At 45.2% G+C, this 26,879-nt stretch overlaps 1 protein-coding gene across 30 annotated transcripts in view; it reads left to right on the forward strand.

Moving 5' to 3' along the window:
* The first annotated feature begins 20,937 nt into the window (after positions 1–20,937).
* The window catches only part of ADGRL3 (adhesion G protein-coupled receptor L3), an 810,612-nt gene continuing 804,670 nt past the window's right edge, over positions 20,938–26,879 (forward strand). For 8 of the 30 annotated variants that reach the window (XM_048848466.2, XM_048848467.2, XM_048848463.2 and 5 more), the window contains exon 1: positions 20,939–21,369. The gene's annotated coding sequence lies outside the window, so the exon portion shown is untranslated. Of the gene's footprint in view, positions 21,370–21,529; positions 21,612–26,879 lie in introns of those variants that run through there. The other 22 variants (XM_048848437.2, XM_048848443.2, XM_048848445.2 and 19 more) reach the window with 8 other exon arrangements.

Genomic DNA, 26,879 nt, shown 5'->3' on the forward strand with positions numbered 1-26,879 from the left:
ATTCTATATATGCTTAGTGCTAGTAGAATCCCACCAGCCCAAGCCTTTTCTAATAGATAAAAGAACTAATGGACCTTCTGTAACACTGGTGTGAATGGCTGGTATGCAACACAGCTGACAACGCAGGAAATGGTGGCATAAAAAAAGCATGTTGGAATTCAGTCGTATTTACAGACTTGGAATAGAAACATTACAGAGCTCAGTGGAATGATGTTGCCATCCAATCGTTCATAAATCTCTTGGTTGCAGCTGAGTCCTCACTCCCCTTTCACACACAGACACATGCCACCCACATGCACATATGCATACTCACAGAAACACACACACTTTTCTGTATTCTTTTTCAAAGAAGAAGGCTGTTCTACAGCGTTAGGAAGCTTTGCACAGAAGAGTAGGGCATGATCTAGAGGAAGCTTATGCTCAACATCCAAGATACTTGGATGAGTGATTAAAAAGGTAGAATTTGTGCCAATCGCAGCATATTTGACAAAGTTTGCCTGCCAACTCTGTGGTATCCAGCTCCTTTCAAATGTCATTAGCAAACATGTAGTACTGTGTAGTAAACATTGTGGGGAAATGGCCATACTGCAGCTCATGCATAGCTTGTAGTAGCAATTTGGAATTGTGGCATGTGTTGGAGGCAAATGGCCACATTCTTCGCGGGTATAATTCAGCATATCCCAACTGAAGTCAGTAGAGCTATTCCAATAGACACCAGCTGAGAATCTGTCCCATTGTGGCATTATTTCTGGGAGGGAAACTCAGCTGCCGATCTGTCCTTGCATCCTAACACTGGTGGGATGTTTGAAAGGAAAGAACAAGCCAACGGCAAATGCTTGATTCATATGTCACAGTCAAAATTAACACTATCTCCTCCTCATATAGATCTAAACCATTGGATAGATACTGAAACACAAAGGCTGAATTCAAAGACCTTCCCCTTATTCAAGTTTTCAGGTACAATATAATTCAACCTTATCCGGAATATCGAAGAACACAAAAGATGAATAGCACTATGTTTGGGGAATCAGACTTGAAGCTTCCATTAGTGTTAATAGAAGTTGTGGGTCTTGACACAAAAGTGTCTAGTGATTTTGGATGCCTCAGTTCATGGGTAAACTTGAGACAGCTTAAAAGGGCTTGTTCAGAAAATGCTGACCATCTATACCCTTTGAATATTAGCCCCTTTTAAGGTATTTTAAACTCAGCAACAAAACAGTTTTGAAAAGTATTTCATATACTTTGGAAAATCTTGGTCCTAATTCTCTGTCCATCGCACTACTGATATATTCAACATATAGGTGTTCTTCCTCTTTCTTGCCACTTTCCTATTTGAAGTCAGTAACTTTTATAGCCTTCTTCCAAAACTCATGATTGTATGCCTGGCTGTCATGCAAATTGGTCTTTCTAAGGTCCACTAATGTCCAGTCCATGTGCAGAGTCTTTGGCTTTCCCATTGGTTGTTTTCCATCCATGATGATTGCAAGGGTCATCCCACTAATATAACTCTCAGGTCTCCACTGGACATGGTCATACCAATGTAGCTAAGATTTCCTCTACTTTTTTTAAATTGAGGCAACCTGGATTAGGCCCCTCACAACCTCATTTTCTTTCTTATCACAGCGTCCAATCATTTGACAATCTCAACTTCTCCATTTCTGTGGTTGAGAGCATCCTGATTTCTTTTCTTGTGGCTGTCCAAGTCTCTGTTCTGTACATTAGGATGGCTTGAATTACAGTTTTATACACTCTATCATTTAACTTTATTGACATCCTTTTATCAGAGAGAACTGGGATCAGCTCCCACCATTTGCACCAATCAGCTTTGGTACAAGACCGCGCATCACTCAGGCAGGCACCATTGTCAGCAACCATTATATCATTGGTATTTAAATTATTTCGGTCTTCTAATATCTCTGCCTGTAATATCCTTCATAGTGGGTCCTCTTCCCTCAGGTATCAAAGCTCCAGTCTTAGCAATGTTCACTATAATAAGTCCTGCCTGCTCAAAACTGCGTTGACCTGGTTTGCAGGATCTCACAATCTTCTGCACACATCACTAAGTTATCAGCTAACAGCATATTCTAAGAGGGCGCCTTTCATATATTCTCACTTATCACACCCCTGATGTAGAATAAATATAAAATTAGAGAATTAAAGTTAGCTTACGTTTGGTTACTGAAATAGGTGTTGTAAAAAGAAAATCCCTGAAAGTGATGAGTGATATGGCCAGAAGGAATGATGTAGGGAGGATGTCTGGCTCACAGAATAACTAATGAGATAAGGGGAAGTCTATAGAAAGAAGGCCTCTGACCATCAGGGGTGACTGCAGATGGTTTTAAATAAGACAAAGATAATATATCTTAAAAAGAGACCACATGGAAATGTTCTCTCAAAAATTAGGGCCTACATGAACCCAGATGTAAAGAAAAGTTGTTGGTCAGCAAGAAGGAGGGGAAGAGACAGGGAGGAAAGGCCCTGGGGAGAAATGAGGTTGTAAATCGTACCTGGATGAAGACTGGAAATAAGGGTGAACTGTCTCAAATAGATTTTTAGCTGAAGTCAGTAACTGGCAATAACATCACTTGTTTGTTCACAAGTATGAAAAGTAAACTCTTAAAGAATTCATTGCTAATACCTGCCTGACCACATTCAAGCCAACTAATATGGGTCTAAGCACCTCTGGGATTAACCCGTTTGTAAATACCATGATCTAATGCTTATAAATGTTTTGTTGCTGTTTCGATATAGTAAATGGCTTCTTATTTAGGATTTTTAGGCATGTTTACAGTAATTGTATAAAAACCATTTGGTCTTTGGATTTAAAAGAGGAATTTATGGTTAAATTAGCATTCTGGTATTACCCTGCAGAAATAATAATAATTCCAACATATGACACTTGCAAACAAAAAACGGCTCAGTGCTGCCTCCTGATGCAGGCCACTGTTTATTGGACATTCTCTGATGTAGCCGCATTTGGCTTTGACTATGGTAGTCACTTCATCATGCATAACCTGGATTAGACGGACATATTCTTCTGGCACTCCTCTCCATTGCAAACTCCACCAAACTAATTCTTTTGGTACATGATCACACCCCTTCTCCATGCCCACAAAGACCATACCCAGTTGCCATCTCTTTTCTCTGAACTTCTCCATGAGGATTTGTAGAGCAAATATGGTATCAATTGTACTCCATCCTGGTATAAATCCATGCTGACCGTTCTAAATTTCAACTGTTCCATGAAGATGCTACTCAACAATCTTCACCCGTACTTTCGTTGCATGTGACATCAGCTTAACTGGGTGATAATTAGCACACAGTGTAATATCTCCTTCATGTTTAAAAATGGGCACCAACGAACTTTTATGCCATTCATCTAGAATTTTCTCTTTCTTAATATCATTGAACAGACTTATAAAATATGCGACATTTTCCCTTCCCAGATTTGTTAGCACATCCACTGATACTTCATCAAGCCTAAATCCCATGTACTTCTACAACCTCTTTCTCCTGTATGCAATCTGTTATGTCTGGTTATGTCTGTTATGATCACGGGTAGTGATCAATGGCTCCATGTCTAGTTGGCAGCCGGTATCAAGTGGTGTGCCCCAAGGGTCGGTCCTGGGGCCGGTTTTGTTCAATATCTTCATAAATGATCTGGAGGATGGTGTGGATTGCACTCTCAGCAAATTTGCGGATGATACTAAACTGGGAGGAGTGGTAGATACGCTGGAGGGGAGGGATAGGATACAGAGGGACCTAGACAAATTGGAGGATTGGGCCAAAAGAAATCTGATGAGGTTCAATAAGGATAAGTGCAGGGTCCTGCACTTAGGACGGAAGAACCCAATGCACAGCTACAGACTAGGGACCGAATGGCTAGGCAGCAGTTCTGCGGAAAAGGACCTAGGGGTGACAGTGGACGAGAAGCTGGATATGAGTCAGCAGTGTGCCCTTGTTGCCAAGAAGGCCAATGGCATTTTGGGATGTATAAGTAGGGGCATAGCGAGCAGATCGAGGGACGTGATCGTTCCCCTCTATTCGACATTGGTGAGGCCTCATCTGGAGTACTGTGTCCAGTTTTGGGCCCCACACTTCAAGAAGGATGTGGATAAATTGGAAAGAGTCCAGCGAAGGGCAACAAAAATGATTAGGGGTCTGGAACATATGAGTTATGAGGAGAGGCTGAGGGAGCTGGGATTGTTTAGCCTGCAGAAGAGAAGAATGAGGGGGGATTTGATAGCTGTTTTCAACTACCTGAAAGGGGGTTCCAAAGAGGATGGCTCTAGACTGTTCTCAATGGTATCAGATGACAGAACGAGGAGTAATGGTCTCAAGTTACAGTGGGGGAGGTTTAGATTGGATATTAGGAAAAACTTTTTCACTATGAGGGTGGTGAAACACTGGAATGCGTTACCTAGGGAGGTGGTAGAATCTCCTTCCTTAGAGGTTTTTAAGGTCAGGCTTGACAAAGCCCTGGCTGGGATGATTTAACTGGGAATTGGTCCTGCTTTGAGCAGGGGGTTGGACTAGATGACCTTCTGGGGTCCCTTCCAACCCTTATATTCTATGATTCTATGATTCTATGATTCTATGGTTCAGCTTACATGTTCTTTGTGCCTCCCTTGGATTCTCCTCATTCATCACTCTTCAATAAAATCACTCCCGACTTCATTGATTGATTCACCATTCATTTTCAGTATATTCGTTTTCTAATATAAGCAAACTCGTTTGCATCCCTCTTCATTTTCTCTCTTGCCTTTGCAAGTTTGTAGATGGGCTTTTCTCCATCATATCCTCCTAACTGATTGTATAGCTCATCACAGGCCAAATGTTTAGCTGTCGCAACATTTCTTTTGACCTCCTTTTTTGCCTCCGTATATTCCATCTTATCACTGCTCAAGCCACTGGCCTGCCATTTTTTAAGTTACCTTTTTCTTCTCAATGGATTCTTTAACTTGAGGATTCCTCCACCAAGTATTCCTTTGTATCCTTTTCAGTTTCATCAGTCCTAAGACTTCATATGTCATTTCCAGCTACGTTAACTTTAGTTTGTACCAGTTGTCCTCCACATATCCCTGTGTGTAGTCAGGAAATCGACGCATTACTTCTTGTTTAAAGATTTTTTTCATTCCCATCTTTAAGTTTCTACCACTTAGGCCTTTCTGATGCCTTGGGATTCAGCTGTTTCCAAGGTTCTCTCCATTCTGACATCCATAAGAAGTCTGCATTATCTCACAAAGTAGTTGCTGGGTATTACTTTACAATTGATTATTCATGATCACTTCTTGTTAAAAAGAAATTGATTTGGGACTTGTGTCCTCCACTGGCATAGGATATGAGGTGGTTTTCCCTCTTCTGAAAGTGTGTGTTTGCAGTCACCAGTGCCAGACAAGTCTGTAGGGCCATTTCCTCCTCCGAATTTCTGGTTCCAAGGCTGAGCTCTCCATGGACTGTTTCATATCCAGTCTTTGCAGTTCCAACGTGTGCATTTAGATCTGCTCTGATAATTATCATCTCACTGGGTGGTATGTTTCCAATTAAGGCACAACAACTCATCAAAAAACTCCTTTTTTTACCTTTGATCCTCTCCTAACTGTGATGCATACCCCTTTACTATACGGATAGTTACCTCTTCCCAACACAGTTTAATTCTCGTCAGTTGGTCTGAACTTTTGGTAACCTCTATTACGTACCTCTGCCTGGTTTCATCCAGAATAACTCCAATACTATTTCAGGAGGTTGAAATCCCTGTATAGCAGATTTTTGTAACCCTCCACTAGCATCTTAGCTTTATAACCTTTCCATCTAGTCTCTTGTACACATGCCACATTTACTCTTTCCCTCTTTAAGATCTAACATAGCTCCAGGCTTCTTCCCTTCAGCATTCTTATGTTCCATCTTGCATATCTTAGCTTACTCCACTTACTCACTTGCTTCTTTAATTTTAGCAGCCCTTCCCCAGTTACAACAATCAGGCCAGGCTATTATATGTCACTTGTGGGGAACACTCTAGCCCTCTGAGGTACACTTGACAGGGACACCAGTTCACATAAGCATATCCAGTAGGCAAGCTTTACAGGTCGGGTGTTCAAGACTAACTCCCTTGGTTTGCAATTGGAGTTTCCCTTCTCCTCCATGAGCTGCCAGCTGAGGCTACTGAACTCCACCTGCCACATCAAGACTTATTTTAAGGCAGTTTTTATTCACCTTGATGTCCTCGTCATAGGGCCGATGTGGCAATTTACACCACCAGCTACCACATCATGCCATGCTGAGAGATGCCACCAGTTGGTCTGTGACCACTTGTTGGATATTCACAACTGTCCTGCATCTGCAGAACGTTCCTCTATCTACCTCCTGGGAAAAATTCGTATTCTGATTGACAAAAGTCACTTTTCTAGCCTCTTCCTGATCTTTTCCACTGCTTAGTGTATACTCAGATGCACCTTATGGTACGTGTGACACACACAGAGGAATCTGGCTTAATCTAGAAAACTTCCTGGAATACAGAGCTGAGCTATTTATCTTTTCATACCTCAGAAGAAGATACTAGGTAGGGATGATTTGAGTGTGATGGATATGTAAAAAATGAAACTGTCAGTGAATTCCTTTACACAAATCAGACCACTGGTTAGCACATAAGTGCAAGCTCAAAGACATGCCAGAAATGCACAAATGTATGTGTGTTACGGTTGGTCAATCTGCGACACATGCTACATGCCAGTTGTTTCACTTAATATGCATAGAAGCTATAGGCATAAGAATAGAGATAAATGGAGAAGGTTTTCCAAAGTGCTGAAGGGATTTAGGAGCACAGTTCCCATTGACTTTCAATGGGATTTATACTCCAGAAATCCCATAGGGGCTCCTGAAACTCTTCCCCAGCTATAGATCAGCATCAGTCGCTCATTTGGCTGGCAGCCTGGTATAAGCTAGTATTCTAAATGGTTAATATGTCTTTGTGTTGGTTGCTAACACTTTATACATCATCTTGTTTTCCTTTATGTAACATTTTTAGCTACATCCTGCTTATTTTTCTTTACCGTACCGAATTGTATTCCCCTTATATATTAGAGATCTATTCTTAATCCCCCTTTTTTTCTGAGTACAAAACTAACTGGGTTAACCTATAGCCTTCTTTATAAACATTTAAGACTATCCCGCATTCCAGCTGCCGTCTTTGCACATCTGTCATTTTGTCAATAGCCTGTAATATGGCACCCAGCATTTTCCACAGTCCTTCAGGTGTGAGGGTTTCTGGAGCCCTTTTTATATTTCTGTAATCTCTTCTGATTTGTTCTGTGCCTCTGATACATCTCAGGGTTTTGTTTACTTTCTTTATTGCTGCCAGACATTGTGCTGACTATTTTAAGATTACATCTCCCATCAATCTCAGATCCTTTTCCTGAGAACCTTCCGGGGGGGAGGGGGCAAAGGGGAGGGGGTTTGAAAAGATTTACGAAATGAATGTGAGACAAAAGTGTGCTGGTCCATTACAGAAAGGGGTACAATATTCCTTTGAGAACTGGTATAATATGAGGAGCACAAGGAAAACAAAAGCTAACTTTTTTTTTAATAATTTCACTGATTTCTGAAATGAAGCCCCAGAGGTAGAAAGATGTCACAAAGGATTCAGAAGATAGACTACATGTCTGTAGACAACAATCCATTGTTTAAAGCCATGATTTTTAGCATTATCCCTTTGGCTATATTTTGACCCAGTCTTATTTGATTTATGTTTCTTCACGTTAAATTGCATGCACCACTAATCTGGCTGAGATCTCCCTTTATCTGTGTTTCTTTCAATGGAGTCTCCTCATTTGGTACAAGCAAGTCTACTCAATTTTATTATTTGCAAACCCGTATGCCTTGCAGCATGTACTTTGCTCCAGGTGAATGTGTGCAATCTGTAAAGGACAGGGAAAAAAGCAGAATGTCATGCTGATTGGTGGTGTGGGTTTCTTCCTTACATCCATCCATCTGTCCTAATTCACCCATAACTATGGTATTTAGTCCTTAAAATGATCAGAATCAATTTAACATCACAGTGTGACCTTCAGAAAGGAAGTTAATTTCCTATTAAGTTTAGAATTAATACTGAACATACTCAATTTGTATCATCATGGTTAAAATCCTTGTGGAGTACAGTTTATAATGTTGATTTCTTTCCCTTGGTAATTTGCAACTCTTGTTTCACAAATGGCTTAAAACCTCCAAATGGTGTCAGTGTAAGACTACCACTTTTCCTATTTTTCTGGTCTTACTGTTGCTTGTGGGGAGATAGGTAAGATAAGTGGTTACAGCTGATGCTAGTATTGTAAATCCTGCTAGCTAAGGATACTGCAAAAGCAATGTGTCCACATTCCCTAAAGGGTAATGCAATATTTCTTCCATGAGCTCAGCTTTCATTCAAGCCTAGCATGCAATCTGAACTGGAAACTTCTTCTGGACATTAGCATAATGCATACTGTATGTTAATTCTGCAACATATGCCTGGGAGATTTCCTCCCTTCCTTCAGCTAATATTTTGGAGTTTATCATAACATGTAAAAGTTCCTAATCCTCTAGAAATGGGTATTCTTCGATGGGATGGTTAACTATACCATACACAGCTTGAAGACCAAGGCATATACTTTGATTTTATGAGTCTTGAGAGCCCGGAGCAGCCTCTTATATATTCATTAAGGGTTGCTCCAGACTCTTGATGTATATTTTTACAGTTGCCTCTTCTGATCTAAGAAGCTGGCCAACATATAGGTCCTCCCAGAGTTGTTCCTGTTAGGGGGAGAAATTGATGATACCAAGTCACTGGTGCAACCCTGTTTATTTAAAAAGAATGTACACACTGTCCTGATCAAGAGATGCACAATCATGAGCTGGACCCCAAAATCAGGAGATTACCTAAAACAAATTACATTGTGGATTTTTTCCCCCCTGTTTTTGATCTTTGAACACCCCCTGCCCATCCCCTGTGTGAGGGTGACAATTAGTATTGCGAGCTTTCCCTTATTGGGTAAGGGGATTTTGGCCTCCACTGTAGGATCTCACCCCCACATCTGCCCAGCAGTTAATTTTGTCCCCCAATCTCAAATCCTATCCAGCTCCTCAGCCTGACCTCTGCTCTTCCTGGGGTTCTTCACCCCCCTCGCAGGTCTGGGGACGCTAATAGTAGGGAACCATTCTTCCCAGGCTGGATGGGCAGCTCCAGGGCCGCACGCACATACACAGTGCAACCTCCTTATTTTGTATGTGCAAGGCAGTGTATCCTCCCCAAACTGACAGCACCTTCTGTTTAAATACGGAATGAACTCTTTGAGAATTGACAAATAAATCCATGATTTGGTTCGTTAAAGGACACCGTTTTTAATCAATTTTAAGGTGTTCAGCATCTGGTCAGTCTTTTTTGTCCCACATGGTCTCAGGAATGGAACAATGCGGACACTTCACACATTCCACATAGTTAACAATTAATTGAAATCTAGTGGATGGGCTACATTTGAAGGAAATAGGTTGTAATTAACAAAAGTTATTAATGATTGTTGTTGCTAATTGCTATGATTATGTAGACTATAGACAGACTTGAGCTAACAGCTCCAGTTAATTCTGAAGTGGGGACATTGTGAGATCAATGGTAATTCAACCAGTCACTGCCTTTCCTCCCTAGCTAATTTACATGCAACATTTCTCCTGGCTGTAATAGCTCAGTGGTATGAGAGCATCCGAACACCTGTATCAAGAGCTCTGATTGTTCGATTGCTTGGTCCACCTGACCCTGTTTTTTAAAACAGCATACAAGCTTGGTCATCAGTGCCTGAAAGGCTCCCTGTGAGCAACACATCCTCCTACTGAGGCAGGAGTGCACTGGGTGCACCTTAACTTCAGAGACACTGGGACTGGGCTCTCCCTGTCCTTCACTCCATATAATAGCCAGAGTCACTAATATAAGCTGTTTGAACAAATAAGTCAGTTGCAAAAATTAAGGGCTAGTACACTTTGTCCGCTTAATGCTCAACTAGCAATGCAAAGCAGGTTACCTGGCCGGTGTGCTTTGGCTGAGTCTGCCCTTTAAAATTAAAAGAAATAAAAGTCTATATACTATATATTCAGTTATTAGAAATTGTGCATGGCGGTTTCCTCTTTGGGTCTCTTGTTCAGGCTTTGTGTACTACATTTTTAAAAACTAAGGAAATTCCCATACCAACCCTCTACCCCCCAAAAAACTCCGTTAACATGGAGTTATGGTGAGGGTATGTTTCAGTAATTACAGGTAAAAAAAATTAAAGTGATGTCATAATTATCCTCAAAAAAAGTAATGTGGCTCAGCTCCTCAAAAGGTAAGTAGGTGCTTAACTCAAATGATTGCAAGGGGAGTTAGGAATCTAAATACTTTAGAGCCTATTAAACCCAAGAAATTCAGGGTTAAGTTTACACTTGAAGGAGATCCAAACATGTGAATGTAAGGAGTGCACAGTGAAGGTACTCAAATAGCCTTTCCTCTGGCCTGTAGTGAAGCCATGACAGGGGAAAAATTAGAAAAATCTAACATGTCTTTTAAAAATAGTTTAGTCTGAATGAGGAGAACAAATATGGAACCACAATTGTATAGTTATTGCTCAGCATCATTACAGGGCAGCTGAAAATTCATAGTGATTTTGAAACATTGAAGAGTTACTATGTATTAGCTAGTATTTATTTCATTTCTTAAGGGCTTATTACATGCGTGGCTCTGTAGACACACACAAAAAAGCAGGGGGGTTCAAAAGTGCTAAGCATTGCCCTAATTCTGCTCCCATTGAAGTCCACTGTAAAACTCCACCTAAATTCAGTGGGAGCAACGGGGAGCCCTTTTGGAAATCTCATCAAAGATATTCCCTGCCCTGAAGAGTTTACAGTCTGAAGCACTGACCTAGAGAAGACGGGATGAACTAGAATCAGAGGAGATGGTTGAATCAAAATTTTATTGTTTGTCCCCAGTTAATTGGAGAGAGAGAGGGAATGTGTCTGACATGAGCTCATTTTATGGGTAGTCCCAGGGAAAATTAGTCTTTAAAAAGGAATTTAAATAGAAAGAGGGCGGAGAGCTGGGATGAGAGGCCTGTGTACCCTGGATAAAGCAGCGCAAAGGAGCTCTATAAGTGGAAAGCTCCGATTGTGGGGGAATTGCCCCAGTGCAGGCACTGAGGGAGACAGCTTCAGTGACCCGCACTGAGGACTTGGCATGGGGGGCTTACTAGAGATGAGCACAGGTGCAGGAGGGGGCATGTCAGGCGTGAAGCTGCAGCATGCTGTGCTCTTGCGATTTCAGGTAGTGCCGCGGCTGCTGTAATGTAGACAGGCCCCCGGGACTGGGTGGGCAAACTTTTTAGCCCGAGGGCCACATCTTGGTGGGGAAATTGCTTGCAGGGCCGGGGCAGGGGGTTGGGGTGTGGGTGTGGGGTGTGGGAGGGGGTGTGGTGTGTTGGAATGGGCTCAGGGTAAGGGGTTGGGGCAGAGGAGGGGTGTGGAGTGTATGAGGGGTCTCATGGAAGGGGGTTAGGGTGCAGGAGGGCGGTGGAATGCAGGAGGGGGCTGAATTCAGGTGGTTTAGATGCAGGAGGGGGTGCAGGAGGGGTGCAGGATGTGCAGGAGGGGGCGCAGGGAGTTGGGGTCCAGGGTGCAGCAGGGGGCTCAAGGCAGGGAGTTGGGGTGCAGGAGAGGGCTCAGGGCAGGGACTTGGGGTGCAGGAGGGGTTCAGGCTCTGGCCCGGCGCTGCTTTCCTAGAGCGGCTCCGGAGTGGCAGAGACACGTACCGAGCAGCACTCCGGCAAGCGGCCGGCTCCACATCCCTGCACAGCCCCTGGGGTGGGGTGCGGGCGCAGAGGGCTCGCGTGTTTCCCTCACCTGTGGGTACCTCCCCGAAGCTCCCATTGGCCACGGTACTCCATTCCTGGCCAATGGGAGCTTTGGGGACAGTACCTGCAGGCAAGAGCCGCCCGCGGAGCTCTCTGCCGCCCCATCCCCACCCCCAGGCGCTGCAGGGATGGGGGGTGGCTGCTTCCCGGAGTGGCACGGAGCCCGCGGTGGTGGCAATCCCACGGGCCGGATCCAAAGCCCAGAGGGGCCGGATCCGGCCCGCGGGCTGTAGTTTGCCCACCCCTGGTCTAAATTATGGCTGGGGCAGACCTGAGTCAGGAGAAGAGTGCAAAGGTGACTTAAAGGCACAAGACAGAGTCTCAGCCTGGTGTACTAGGACTGAGTGATGGCTCAGTGCATAGAGGCAGCAGGCAAGAAGGCATATGGGCCTTCATTCAGCAAAGCACTTAGTTTTTAAGCATGTGTTTAAGTCCCACTTAAGGTAATAGCACCTAAGCATGCACTTAAAGCTAAGATTGTGCTTAGCGCTCTATTGAATAAGGATGGATTTATTCATAGATTTATAGACTCCAAGGACAAAAGGGACCATTGTGATCATCTTGTCTGACTAACTGTATAACACAGGCCGGAGAGCATCTCCAAAATAATTCCTTGATCAGATCTTTTAGAAAAAACATCTAATCTTGTTTTAAAAATTACCAGTCATAGAGGATCCACTATAAACCTTGGTAAGCTGTTCCCGTGGTTACTCCCACCATTAAAAATTTAGGTTTTATTTCCAGTCTGGATTTGTCTACTTTCATCTTCCAGCCATTAGATCATTTTATCACTGTCTCTGCTAGATTGAAGAAGCAATTATTAAATATTTGCTCCCCATGTAAGTACCTACAGACTGTACACAAGCCACCCTATAACCTTCCCTTTGTTAAGCTAAATAGACTGAGCTCCTTGAAAACAACGAGGAGTCTGGTGGCACCTTTAGGGTGTTGTTTTTGTGGATACAGACTAACACGGCTACCCCTCTGATACTGAGTTCCTTGAGTCTATCACTATTAGACATGTTTTTAATTATTCTTGTGGATCTTTTCTGACCCCTCTCCAATTTATCAACATCCTTCTTGAATTGTGGGCACCAGAACTGGACAAAGTATTCGAGCAGCAGTCACACTGGTGCCAAAACCACAGGTAAAATAATCTCTCTACTCCTACGTGAGATTCCCCTCTTTATGCAACCAAGGATTGCATTCATCGTTTTGGCCACAGTGTTGCACCATGTTCAACTGATTATCTACCCCAACCCTCTAACTTAAAGGTAAGCATGTGCTTAAGTGCTTTGCTGAATCAGGGCCAAAAACAAGAGTAGGAGAAAGAAATAAAGGTGATGCCAAAGCTGAAATCGTTAATGGGCTTTGGATCAGGCTCCCAAAATCAAAAGGAGTCTTTTAATGTGCTTTGGATCAGGCCCTGGTGTAATGAAGCTGATATGGAGAGATGTGATATGAAATGAGAGCCATGTTGTAGGTCTGGGTCAGGTTGTGCAGGATCTGGAAGGAAATGTATACTACATAGTTCTAAAATCATTTGATAGTCTTGACATTTTATAGGTGTTAAATTCTATAAAAAATATATATAGGCAAGGAGTTCTGAACAATGATGAAGTAATGAAAACTTTGTGAAAGATAGCTATTCATAAAGAGTAGGGGAGGCAATACTTAGCAAATGTGAACCTATACCAATCAACTGATCCAGGTGATGCATATCACAATGTCAGGTAGATGGTAGCTGAGCCTTACAGCAACAAATATTTCTGAAACATCACAACAGTATCAGGAGGTACTAGAGAATGGCAGAAAGCAAATGTGGTACCAATCTTCAGAAAAGAAAAACACAGTAATCTGGGCAGTTACAGTCTGCTAAATCTAATTTTAATCCATAGTAAATTAATGGAACGATTATTAAAGATCTTCAGGTACCTACCTAGAGGAAATAAGCGAAAAACAGACTGCGTTTTTACAGGCACTCAGCTGCCATGGTGAGGTGTGTCACAGTCAGACAGACAGAGAGCCAGTGGTGCCAGACAAGCTTGATTGCTTTGTTTGACAGAATTACAAAATTAGTGGATGAAGGAAACTTGACATGCTTGCTAGATCTGGATTTTAGTAAAGCATGTGATAACCTCTTGTGGAATGAAACCTGACTCTAACAATTAGCTCAGATTGGCTTGGGTATAAAAACTGTCACATGGATCAGGAACTGGTTGCTATCCATGAGGCAGCATTCATACCTATGGATATCTACTTGTGGAGTACTGCAGTGATGTGTATCTTATTTAAGATCTTCCTTAATGATCTTGAAGGAATGTGTAAAAGGAATGTTAATTTCATTTGCAGAGGATACTAAAATGGGTGGGTGTTACAAACACTCAAGTGGAAAGAGAAATAACACAAAAATCCCTCAAGAAATTAGAAATATGAGCAGAAAACAGCAAAATCCGATTCAAATAAAGCATTTGGAGAACATAATCTGAAGCACTGATTTGCTGTGGGAGAGAGAATTCTGGCAAGCAATAATGCTGAAAAAGCACTTGGACTGACATGCCTGTATAGTTTGTTCAGTAAAGTACTGAATTTTTAATCTGAAGGCTCAGGATTCAAGTACCCGTGTAGACAAAAACATCCGGATGCTAGGACAATGAGTGTAGTAAAAGAATCTGAATAGTCATGAAATTATAGATCTGTTTTGGTGCCAGGCCATTTTTAAAACTTGTCAGTGTGAGTGGGGAGCACCACATCAGTTAGTACCAAAGAACAATATCTCTTTATATGTATTTGTGGATAATCTAAGCACTATATCCAGATGCACAGACACTCTTTTCTTTACCTATGTATTATATAATTTTTTAACATTTGCTTTAATCACATGTCGAGGTGTTCCTTAATATTGCATAGCAGAGTTTTATTTGAAAAGGAAACTCCCAGGATAGATCTTTTATAACTCTTAAAATCTAGTTTTGTTTCCCTACTGAAATTTGTCTTGTTCCTTGGTTCAAATACTTCTGTTTTGCTCTTGCAGGTGCTAGAATATAGGCACCGATAATATTACCAAGAAAGCAAAGCATTAATTTGTTCTTTTTTGTGCGTTCGCTCCTCTTTCCTCCTCGTAGCACACTCATAATTATTTGAGGACCCTGATTTATCAAAGTAGTCTAACTGGGGTGAACTGTAAGTACAGGAAAACATCTGTACTCAGGATAATATTTTAGCATGTGCTTAACTTTAAGCACAAGCTTAAGTGCTGTCCTGAGGAGCAATAGAGTTAAGTATATGATTAAGTGCTTTTCTGAATCAGGGATCAAGTTTGGCAAGCAGCATTTATCTCATTGTCCCAAAAACAATATTGGGAGTACAAGGACTATGCAGATGTGTCTGATGACTGGTATAATTTGGTATACTGTTCATTGTTATATTAATGGCATACAGAAAGAGAAGTTAGATAGAAATATAAAATGATCTTGCTGGAAGGTTGCAAGGAAACACTACTTAATTTATTAGAATTTAAAGCAAGAACACACAAGAACCAAAAAAACAGAGAGAAAACAGGCTTCTCCCTAAAACACAAACACAACTCATCCCACCTTACTCTAAGCTGTCTGGCTATGGACTGACTCCTGTTGCTCCCATGCTTCCCTACAGAGCCCCCTGGCCTGCAAGCAGGACCAGGAAACCCCACTCTTAAAGTGATAGCTTGCAATCCTAACACAGTCCTCACTATACCACATTCATATATTAACATGTACAGTGGGTGCTATGTACCTTATATTCATGATTTAGTTCTCTAGAGGGGAGTCTGCTGACTAAGGGATGCTTACCCTGCACTTCACGAAGTCACTGGGGATCTTGGGTGAGGAAAGACTGCAAAGATGTAGCCCTGGGTGCTTTGTAGAATCAAGTTTACTACTTTTTAAAAACACCCCAGAAGCACTTGCCTTCTATAAATGTGAAAAGTTTGCTTCTGTATATTTCTTCTGCCTTTCTTTTACAGAAAACATTTCAATTTTACATCATTCACGCAAAACAAACAAAAAATCCTTAAGAAAAATATTAATAATTTCAGCCAGCCCTTTCCAGCCCAGAGGCCCTTTACAAACATCTAAAATATAATGAAGTATAATATAACAACAACAAGATTAAGCTATCAATTATTACTTACAGCTGCATAGTTATAATTACCAGAAGGGAGGAGGCAGACAGTCCCCCCACCTTAAGCTTTCAACCTGGAGAGGAGACGGCTGTTCTTTAGTCTTTCTCCCCAAGGGCACCAGGTTTGTATAATTTTTGGTGGTGCCCAGAACAGGTCCAAGCAGAGATATCCCGTCCATAGGACGGACCAGGGCAACCTCCCCAGGCCCCGCACTTTGGGGGGCCCTGAGCTTCAGGGGGACGTGGGGTCCAGGGCGGCCTGGGGGGTTAGCAGGGGGCCTGGCGCCGGCAGCAGCGAGCGACCCAGCCCCAGCCTGCCCCTCTCTGTCCCACCGGCTCCCAGTGTCGCTCGGGGAGAGGGAGCAGAAGCCAGAAAGAGGAGGGGCAGGTGCTTGGGGGAAGGGGTGGAATGGGGGCAGGGAAGGGCGAAGCCGGGGCGGGAAGAGGCGGGGCGGGATAGGGGCTTGGGGGAAGGGGTGGAGTGAGGGCGGAGAAGGGGCGGGAAGAGGCAGGATGGGGTGGCACAGGCTGGGGCCGGGTCACTCGCTGCTGCCAGCACCAGGCCCCCCGCTAACCTTCCAGGCTGCCCTGGACCCCATGTCCCCCTGAAGTGCAGGGCCCCCAAATTGCAGGGCCCGAGGAAGTTGCCCCAGTCTGTCCTAAGGATGGGACAGCTCTGAAAATATAAGTCCAACCATTGGTGGAGCTGGGTCCACGTTCCTGAATATTGGTGGAGCACGGGCACCAGGGGCCCATTTAACTCACCGCCTATGCAGTTCTCCCAACTCGAAGCTAGCTAACCCACACACCCTTCTCACATGCACTGCCAGTCTGCTATTTAAGCTGCTTCCTCTCCTGCGAGGACTGCAGGGGGATCTCCTGGAAGGCAGATATTGGAGGGGACAGAAGGCAGACCTAGGGGGATAGGGTGGAGGTGGGGAAGCAGAAAATATGGGAGTGGAAGAGGGACATAGATAGGGAGGATGAAAGTTGAGTAGGGGGAAGGGATGGAAAATGGGGTTAGGCAGGGACTGAACGGGATGCAGGTGGGCACTGGGGGAGAAGTTAGGTACAAGGTTGGAAGCCCAGGGGAAGCACAGGCAAGGATGACACGGGGAGGAACCCATGAGGTAAGGCAGAGGGGTGGGGAACTCAGGTGAAGATGGGGATTTGGTGCAAAGCTGTAGGGAGGCAGCCAAAGCAGAAAGAGGAGAGCAGTCAGGAAGAAGAAGCAATGGAAAGAAACAGAAAGCTGGAGGAGTTAGGAGGTGTTACTGGAGGATTTTTTGTATGACTATAGCTGCAGATAGGTGAGTTATGCTGGGAGTTAACAGAAAGTGCATCATTTGCTGGCATACAAAGATATGTTCCATTGTTTATGAATTTGTCATATCAATGAAGTTAGTGTTGTTGTACACTGCAAATAGCTCCCAGATTGCAAAGCTCTTAAAATGGTGTGAGCTGCAGGAATGGTTTGAAAGCGACTTATTGCTGGGGGTCCTGACGCCATCCAGCATCTTTACAGTGTTGCTAACCCCCCCCCCATTCAAAACCCGGGCATCAGACCCCCCCAAAAGTCCTGAGATTGGCCCCCAAGGCATGAGGTTTGTTTAAAAAAGCCCACACAGATGTACTGTGGTTTTTGGTCTGTCTTGATTTTTGAACTCCCCTTGTCCACCATGTGTGCACGTGTATGACTTAGTGTTGCCAGTGCTCCCAAATGCTCCCAGTGGTGCTGGCCCCCGCTACTGGCCGTCTGGTAGTGTGGCATTCCCAGCGTTTCCCCCAAAATCTATTTAAATGTGTGTTCCCCCCATCCCTACATCTACCCACCCCCTCGCCCATCAAGTAAATATGCAGCACCCTCAGTATTGCCCCCCACCTCTGCTCCTCCAGCAGCTACAGAAGTTCTTCACCCTCCTCTCCCTACCAGTCCTGGCATTGCAGGAACATAAGAGTGGCCAGACTGGGTCAGACCAAAGGTCCGTCTAGCCCAGTCTCCTGTCTTCTGACAGTGGCCAATGCCAGGTGCCCCAGAGGGAATGAACAGAACAGGTAATCATCAAGTGATCTATCTCCTGTCGTCCATTCCCAGCTTCTGGCAGTCAGAGGTTTAGGGACACCCAGAGCATGGGGTTGTGTCCCTGACCATCTTTGGATAATAGCCATCGATGGACCTATCCTCCATGAACATATCTAGTTCTTTTCTGAACCCCATTATAGTTTTAGCCTTCACAACATCCCCTGGCAACAAGATCCACAGGTTGATTGTGTGGTGTGTGAAGTACTTCCTTTTGTTTGCCTATTAATTTCATTGAGTGGCCACTGGTTCATTATGTGGAGGAGTAAATAACACTTCCTTATTCACTTTCTGCACACCATACATGATTTTATAGATCTCTAGCTATCTTGGTCCTCTCTTTTCCAAGCTGAAGAGTCTCAGTCTTTTTACTCTTTCCTCATACGAAAGCTATTTGAATACCCCTAATAATTTTTGTTGCCCTTCTCTGTAGAGGGTGACCATACGTTCCGTTTTGGCCAGGATAGTCCCTTTTTAAAGTGCGGTCCCGACTTTTTTGCAAAAGTGAGCGTTTGGCCCATTTGCTCTTGCCAACTTCATCAGTTGGCAAGAGCAAACGGGACAAATACCCACTTTTGTGAAAAAGTGGGGTGTGGAGGAACATGTGGGGGGAGCGAGTGGCGATGCCAGCCCCGCACAGAGGGGGAGGCAGGGCTTGGGTGGGGGGCAGGCAGGGCTCTAGCAAGCAGCGATGCCAGCTCCCACCTCCTGCTGGCTAGCCCAACACAGTGTCCCGTTTTCCCTTTGGGAAATATGGTCACCCTATCTCTGTACCTTTTCTAATTCTAATATATCTTTATTGAGATGGGGTGACCAGATAACATGCAGTATTCAAGGTGCGGACGAACCATGGATTTATATAGAGGCATTATGATGTTTTCTGACTTCTTATCTATCCCTTTCCTCATGGTTCGTAACATTCTATTCGCTTTTTTGATTGCCGCTGTACATTGAGTGGGTGTTGTCAGAGACAATGACTCCAAGATCTCCTTCTTGAGTGGTAACAGCTAATTCAGACCCCATCATTTTGTATGTATCGTTGGGATTATGTTTTCCAGTGTGCATGACTTTGCATTTATCAACATTGAATTTCATCTGCCATTTTGTTGCCCAGTCACCCAGTTTTGTGAGAACCTTTTGTGGCTTTTCACAGTAAGTAATTTTGTATGGAGAGGGGAGAGAGAACTGACTGACTCATTATATGACTAGCTGGGTGCTTTCTGCTCTCTCTCCAGAGTTTTTTTGGGATAGGGGAGGGGGCAGTGTTTTGCCTGCCTCCTCCAGCCACCCTGATTGGCTGCTCTTCTCTTAGGAGGCAGGGCAGCGGGGAAGCCAGCCAATTAGAGGGGTGTTTCCTCTTGAGCATGGCTGAACATCCCACCTGAGTGGGAGTTTCTCAGACTGGTTCCCTGGGGGGCTAAGATCTAGTTACTTGTCAGAACTGGCAGTAGCAGTGTAATCACCCTCCTGCAAGAAGAGCTGGAAGGATGGGAGGGGAAGTCGAAAGAGAGGCAGGACAGGGAGAGGAGAGAGGAATATGCAGGCTGGGGTGGGGGAGGGAATGAGAGTGCAGTAGGGTCTCAGAGAGGGAGGAGGGTGAAATTTGAGAGCCCTTGTGTGCAGAGGGAGAGGGAAGTGAAGGGAAGCTGAGAGGTTGCATGGAGGGGTAAGAGAGGCAACTAGAGCTGTGGTCAGGGTACCAGGAAAGAAGTGTGGAGAACAAGGAGGTTTTGGATGATAGGTGCAATGGAGACAGGAGAGAGTAAGAGAAAGGGATGCTGGAGAGCATGGGCATCAGATACGGATTGCAGCTGAGGAAACCTGGAGGCACATGGGCGTGCTGCTCCAGGAGCATGGCCAAAGGGCAGCGCTGAAGTGCTTGGGTGGAGAGGGAGGAAGAGTGGGAAACAACTGCTCGTGGGCTGAGGCCCGTGGGGGGCATTGCGCTGTTGTGCGGGATAGGGAGGGGGGCTTTCCCTTCTCTTTAATAATAATAAATATGTGTGTATTCTTTGTATTAGAGCCCCTGCTGAGAACAGGGTCCAGTTCTACTAGGTGCTGTAGGTACACACGGTAATCAACAGTCCCTTCCTCAAAGGCCTTACAACTTCACCTGCTGGGTGGCCACAGGCAAGCGACTCCCCCTGTCTGTGCCTCAGTTTACCCTGCCCCCCTTTGTGTGTTTCGCGGGATAAACTGGTAAGCTCTGTGGGGCAGGGCCTGGCTCTGGGTCTAGGCATGTACAGCGCCTAGCACCGCGGGGCTCCAAGATGCTACACGCCAGGACCTCAGACCCTAAGCCCGGATTCAGGCTGCCCCCGGAGCCCTAGCCCGTCTCCTGCCCCATCGAAGGAACTGGGGGGGGGGGGCGCCCCCAGCCCCCCTCCCCTCAGTGCGCGTGCCGCGCGGTAGGTGGAGCCCGCGTCCGCGCAGCCAGCACGAGCTCCGGAGCCGGGTTTTGCGTGCGGCCGCCGGCTGGCTCTCGGCTCCGCGCCGCCCTCCCGCGTCCCCAGCCCGGCTCGCTCGCTCGCTCGCTGCGGGGCTGCAGGCGGCGGCTGGTTGCCCGGCGATGAGGAGGCGGCGGCGGCTCCCGCCCGCCCGCAGCTGCCCGGCTCGCTAAGCCGAGCCCCCCTCGGCGCACGCCGCCCAGGCAGGGGTGGGCTCTGCGGGGGAAGGGGCGGCAGGCAGGCGGGGGGCCCCCGGCGGCCCCATGCGGAGCGCGGCGGCCGCGCGGCGGGGACGGGGGCTCTGAGCCCGGCGGCGGAGCGGGGGAAGGGGGCGGGGGGATGGTTTTTCCCCGTGGTCTCTCCGCGGCGGCGGCGGCGGCGTCTTTTCTCCGCGAGCAGCGGCCGCCCGGGGCATGACTCTGCCGCAGCCCAGCCGCTGCTCTGCTCCGGGGGGTGCGCGGGGCCGCCGGCCGCGGCCGTAACCTCGCCCCGAAGGGGGGCCAGCCGCGGAGCGGGGAGGCCAGGAGGGCGCCGGGCTCCCCGGCAGCGCCCGCCCCTCGCAGGGGCCAGGAGGCGAGGGAGCGACTTTGGGTTATTCCCCCCTCCTCCCCCTCCACGTTTCCGTGCTTAGCCCCCCCCCCACCCCGGTGCTGCGTGCGGGGGGCTGGGACCCAGCGGCCGCCCGGCTCCCATGGCCGGCTGGTGGAGGCAGCTCGCCGCCGCCGCTGCAGGTTGCTGAGGAGCGGATGGGGACGGAGCGCCCAGGACCGGGCGAGGACTGAAGGTAACTGCCCCTAAATGCCCCCTCCCTCCCCCGTCGCCTTCTCCTGCCTCGGCCCCCGCGGAGCGCAGGAGTCCCGCCCCCCCGGGGGGCGCTGCACGGCGTGGGTCCCCCAGGGTAGTTTTCGCCCGGAGCCCGGAGCGTGGGTTGTCCTGGAAATAGCGCTGTGCGCATCTCGGGGCGCCGGCGGGCGGTGCTGCGCCGCGGGCAGTGCCTGGGCGCCCGGCCGGCTGGGAGCTGTGCAGGTGATGGGGCGACAGGGAGGGGCGGCGCACACTGGGGAGGGGGCATGGAAGGAGACCCGATGGGTTTTTATTTTATTTTTTTCCTCCCCCCGCCTCCCCTTTTCCGGCTTCCGAGGCAAGGCACCGCGCCTGGCCGCTGGGTTGGTCGGTGTTCTCCTGCGAAATGCCGGCTGTGCAAACCCATCCGTGGCTGGAGGCAGGGAGGGATGCGAGGAAGGGTGGCCCCAGTAAGCCACCGCTTTCCCGGGCGGCGAGCGGGGATATTCGTGCATGCTGCTGAGCTGAGGGGTGGGGAAGAGGGGTTTCCATCCTACCTTTCCCCAGCCTTTCCGGGCACCTCCTCACCCGGCACTGGGAGAGAGACACGGCTGAGGTGTCTTAAGGATTTTAAGAGCCATCAAAGCTTGTCCCCCCCTCCTCCCTTGGAGATCTGGATTTTGAAGCAGCCCCTTTGCCGGCTACGGGAGCAGGACTGGCGTACAGCAGAGCGAGGGATGTGAGCAAGAGGGGCCGGCACAGAAGGGTGGAGGATGAAAATTGCATCCCTTTCTTGAGCGCTCGTTTTATTTGCCCATTTAATTGTTTATTTGCTGTTCCCTTGCAATCATCCTGTGACTGTTTAACTTGGAAATCTGGTTGCACGGCTGCTGATTAGTACAGGCGGTGAGCCCGGTAGAGGAACCCGTCGGCATATTCTAGTCTAACAAAGCTCGGCGCATTTAGTGCTCATGAAGATGTTAGGTGCAGCGCCCCAAAATCTGCACTGTGTCCCTGGGATTTTGTCTTCGAGGGCTGGATCTCATTAACAGACTTAAGTACAATGTCGCCAATGGCAACAGTATAGCCCGGGATAGGTTGTTTTGTTCACACCCCCCCCACCCCCAGATGCACAGATGTTTATATTTTGCGAGAGAGATTAGGAGGTAGGTATAAAAGGAACCTCTTGGGTAGGCTTCATGTGTGATTTTTCTCTGTGGTAGTTAAAACAATTTGTAAACAGCCGAAAAAACGAATTGCTGTGTATCTCTGTAACAATCGTAGCTACAGGCAAAACAACTGATGTCTGTTGTATTTACTTTCCCATTCACATTACTGGTGAGGAAGTATTAGAATTCTTGCACTCCTGGTTTGGATTCCATGCAGCCAGTTGCTTAGGAAATGTGGAGATGGGAAGAGACAGGGAAAGGGGGAAAATGCCTTCTGTGTCTTGCTATAAGGCAGATAGGCAGCCTGCTAGTTTATGATTGCTTTCTGTATTTTTGCACGGATTATTCCAAAGCATTAGATCAAGATTTTCAAAACCAAGCCAAGAAAAAAAAATCATTCTTCAGTGAAGTCTTTTGGAGGCTTCTCCGTTATCATTTTGAAACGCTATCTAGTAAGAGAGCGTAGCCAATACTAGCTGTTAGATATTGAGAAATAGTGTGTGTTTTGTGGAGCCAATATATCATAATTTCCAGGGTTCGGGGTACAAAAATGCTTCCACTGTGTATTCATTTTGGAAAAATTGTTCTACAGTTTTATGGGCTATATAAGGTGTACGATTTAAAGGGACCGCTCTTCAAAAAAGAGAAAAATCTACCCTGTCCTTATTTAACAGCAAGAAGAGAGAAAATTCCATGTATCAGTGTCAGTGTTTGGTTACAAACTTAAGGTTAGTGCTCTATTATGATTTGTTTTTCTTAAGGTAGAACAACTCACCTCAAATTTCATTAGCCACAATATTAATAGTGGTGATACAATCCCTTTGTTGTGATTCAAACTGCTGCTGTTTTGGTGTTTGTTATAAGTCTGTTTTCCTTATTTAGCATAAAGTACTAAAGGTAACTGTATTGTCTCCTGTTACTACACCAAACCAAAACAACAACAAAATGAACACAGATGCAAATCCTTTGCATATCGATTTCCACATGTTCTGAGGTTCTTAAAAGGAAAATATTGAATTTTGACTCACCCCTCACTCAGATTAATTAAGATATAGTTTATCTTTTGGAATGCATGGGGGAGACAAAACATTTAATATTAGTATAAAGCATGTTTAATTGCAAGGCAGGTTAGCCGCAGAAAAACAGTGAGCTATAATTTTTGAATATATAAGCAATTTAATACTGTTTAGCAAGCGTAAGGTTACCAATTCTCCCTTCTGCTGTTTTTCTGCTCAAGATAGGAGTTGGTTGTTGAGGGAACATGGAATGATTTGTTTCTCAATCTAGAAAATTTATCCTAAGTGTGTCCAAGGCTGTACATTTGAAGATTTGGTATCATCAGTGTCCTTTGTTTCCTAGCAGCATGTGTTCCATAGTATTCATACATTCCACAGGTTGTGATGTCATCTGGGTTGTGTCCATCTCTGTTGTAGGGTTTAGCCGAAGGTGATGTGGTAGGAGTGCTTGAGTTTTATTCCCCAACTGATCTTGTTAATTAAAGAATACAGCACACACCCTGTTGCTTCCCTGAGATACAGTTGGTTCTATTGTCTGCAGACGATAAAAGAAGTGATTGCTTCCTTAGGTACATGTAAAATGTGAGCAGAGTTTAGGTGAAGATGTAAGACCTCCCATTGAATCTACTGACTGGACAGTGGTACATTTTGCACGTGTTACAACATAGTAAATTACAAAGCTTCTCAAGGTATTTCACAGCCTTGTGAGAGAAACCAGATTATTCTTTCCATGAAGCCTAAATTGGAAGATCTTTAAAAATACTTGTGCTAGATGTGGCCTCTTACATTTAATGGTTTTTTTTGGAGGTGTGTGCTTTGTTCAGTCTCCTTTTTGGTGAGTTTATAAAGGTGTGGCATGGACCTCTTTAGCCAACACTGTTATTTTATTAAAAATAATTTCTGTTGATCTGAGAAGATTGAAGAACATTAAAATAGATTTGTTTCCATTATTTTCTAATTCATTTAGGATTTATGGAAGTGACTAATCTACGAAACAATTAAGAATTAAGGATGGGCAAACTGTATTAGTATTTGACGTTTGTATAGCGTGCCTGACTTATACACTTAGTCAGTGTGTCCAACCAAAAATATTTTCCCTGCCCTGAGGATTTTTCACATTGGAAGCATGAATAAGTACAGTGCCAATAAAAACAAGTATGAGGTATAGAGAAGAGTGTGGTCATTGGAACGGGAATGCTTGCTAGAACTGGGGACATTTCATGAACAACATGGTCTAAGTGCATGTGGGGAGAAGCGGGAGGGCTGGTGTGCATTATTAGAGGTTTATTTTACACTGTCCATACCTGAAATAAGGTGCAAAGACAGGTGAGGGAGGTGGGACTGAGACAGCAGAAAGGGCTTATAGGAAGAGACAGGGTGTGTAGTGTGGAGTTTTGGCCAGAAACGTTACCTGGAGTGCAATCAGTTCATTTAAGTTTTTCACATGAGTGCTGGCTCTGTATTTTTCTTTGAAAAAATTAAGTTGCTCAGTAGATGTGAGAGGGTCGATGCTAGGATCTAGGGTGATTCTGGCTAGAAAACTCATTCTCTTGGTATGCTCTATCTAGGGAAAATCCAGAAATAATACTAAAAAATTTGATCTCAGAGATGCTTAGATCATGCTGAGTGCTGGGTCTCATAATCTTAGTAGCTTATTGGGGAGAGTTCTGGGGCTGTTGAATAGCATAGAGACGCACAGAGACCTGCCACTCTTTTGCTGTTTCTAAATTTGTTAGTCTCTAAGGTGCCACAAGTATTCCTTTTCTTTTGCTGTTGTCATTGGTTGGGCTGGTTCTTGTAGTGGGATTAAGAGGCACTTACTACATGTGTAAGAACTCAAATGACCTCACTCCAGTTCCTTGAACTTCTAGCTGTTCTCTGCTGATGTCTTTTTCCTCCTACAGCTGCCCAGTAGCTATAGCAAGAATACTGAAAATGCACTCTATCCATATCTATATATAAAAATTTAAATGTTTACAGTGTGAAGAACCATGTTCTAGGCTTTGTTTGTAGCCATTTACTCTCCTATGGGATATTTGTAGAACACTGGAACATTCTTTGTCATCCTTAAGTATGGCTATGCCAGCCTCTGATACAAAGTTTTCACAACTGGTGTTTGGCAAGCTTTTCAAGTTACAGCTCCTAACTCCTTATGTAGACACCTATGCAAGTTTTCTAATTTTCACAGGTTTCAGAGTAACAGCCGTGTTAGTCTGTATTCGCAAAAAGAAAAGGAGTACTTGTGGTATGCATCCACGGTATGCATCCGATGAAGTGAGCTGTAGCTCACGAAAGCTTATGCTCAAATAAATTGGTTAGTCTCTAAGGTGCCACAAGTACTCCTTTTCTTTTTGCTAATTTTCACAGGCGTTGAGCATCCAGCGGTAACCACTGATTTTTGAAGACACTCAGAGCTTCTGTGCTCAGTACATCTGAAAATCAGACCACCTACTTTAGGTGCCTAAACAGAGCTGTAGGAGCCTGACCATAGGCACCCACTTTTAAAGTCTTGGCTATTTATCTATAGAGAAACTGACTTATACTCAAATCTTTGATGTGATTCCTCACAGCCTAAAATTGTATTCCATTGTCCGTACTGTAGCTCTGAGTTAGCTGTAGTTGGAGTAATGCACAAGATACCTAGTTTAAAACACTTGTCATTTGTCATATTTCTGTATGCCGGCCATGGTGCTTTAAAGTTGGCTTGTGCAGGGACCAACTTGATTTTAAGTTTTGTTGTCCCCAATGAATACTGGCTTCTAGCTACAAATTCTTCATTAATGTCAGCAAGAAGCAGTTTCATTCCAGACTACGCTTTGTGTAGAGTGCATATGTAAATGTGTTCTTGCTCCCTCTAAAGTCACCAGTGGCAAAACTTTTATTGAATTTAATGCGAGGTTAGAGTCTGTAATTAAGTATCTATGGCAGTATGGGGCCAACTGGGAGATGTGAGGCAGAAAAGAAATTTGATAAATTGATGGGCCCATTGTGCAAATTGTGAGTTCCTCCATTCAGTGGTGTATATGAGGAACTTGAAGCACGAAGCCAGCTTCCAATTTCAGCTGCAGGATGGATGTGTTGGTCAATTAGCACACCAAAGGTCTGTTTATGGTAGGGTAGAATCTTGCTTGGCAAGGAATCAAAAGTTAAGTTTCTCTTTTCTGGACTACCTTTTTGATTGTACAACAGCACTGTCCAATGGGATTTATCCTAACTGATTGAAACCACCATTCATTTCCTCTAGGAGAGACTGGGATAACTTGGTGTACATAGACTAAAACAAAACACATTTTTAAATGTCTTTGTTGCGGATCATGGTATGGTAC

This window comes from Caretta caretta, chromosome 4 (assembly GCF_965140235.1).
Source record: "Caretta caretta isolate rCarCar2 chromosome 4, rCarCar1.hap1, whole genome shotgun sequence".
In the NCBI taxonomy this organism is placed as follows: Eukaryota; Metazoa; Chordata; order Testudines; family Cheloniidae; genus Caretta; species Caretta caretta.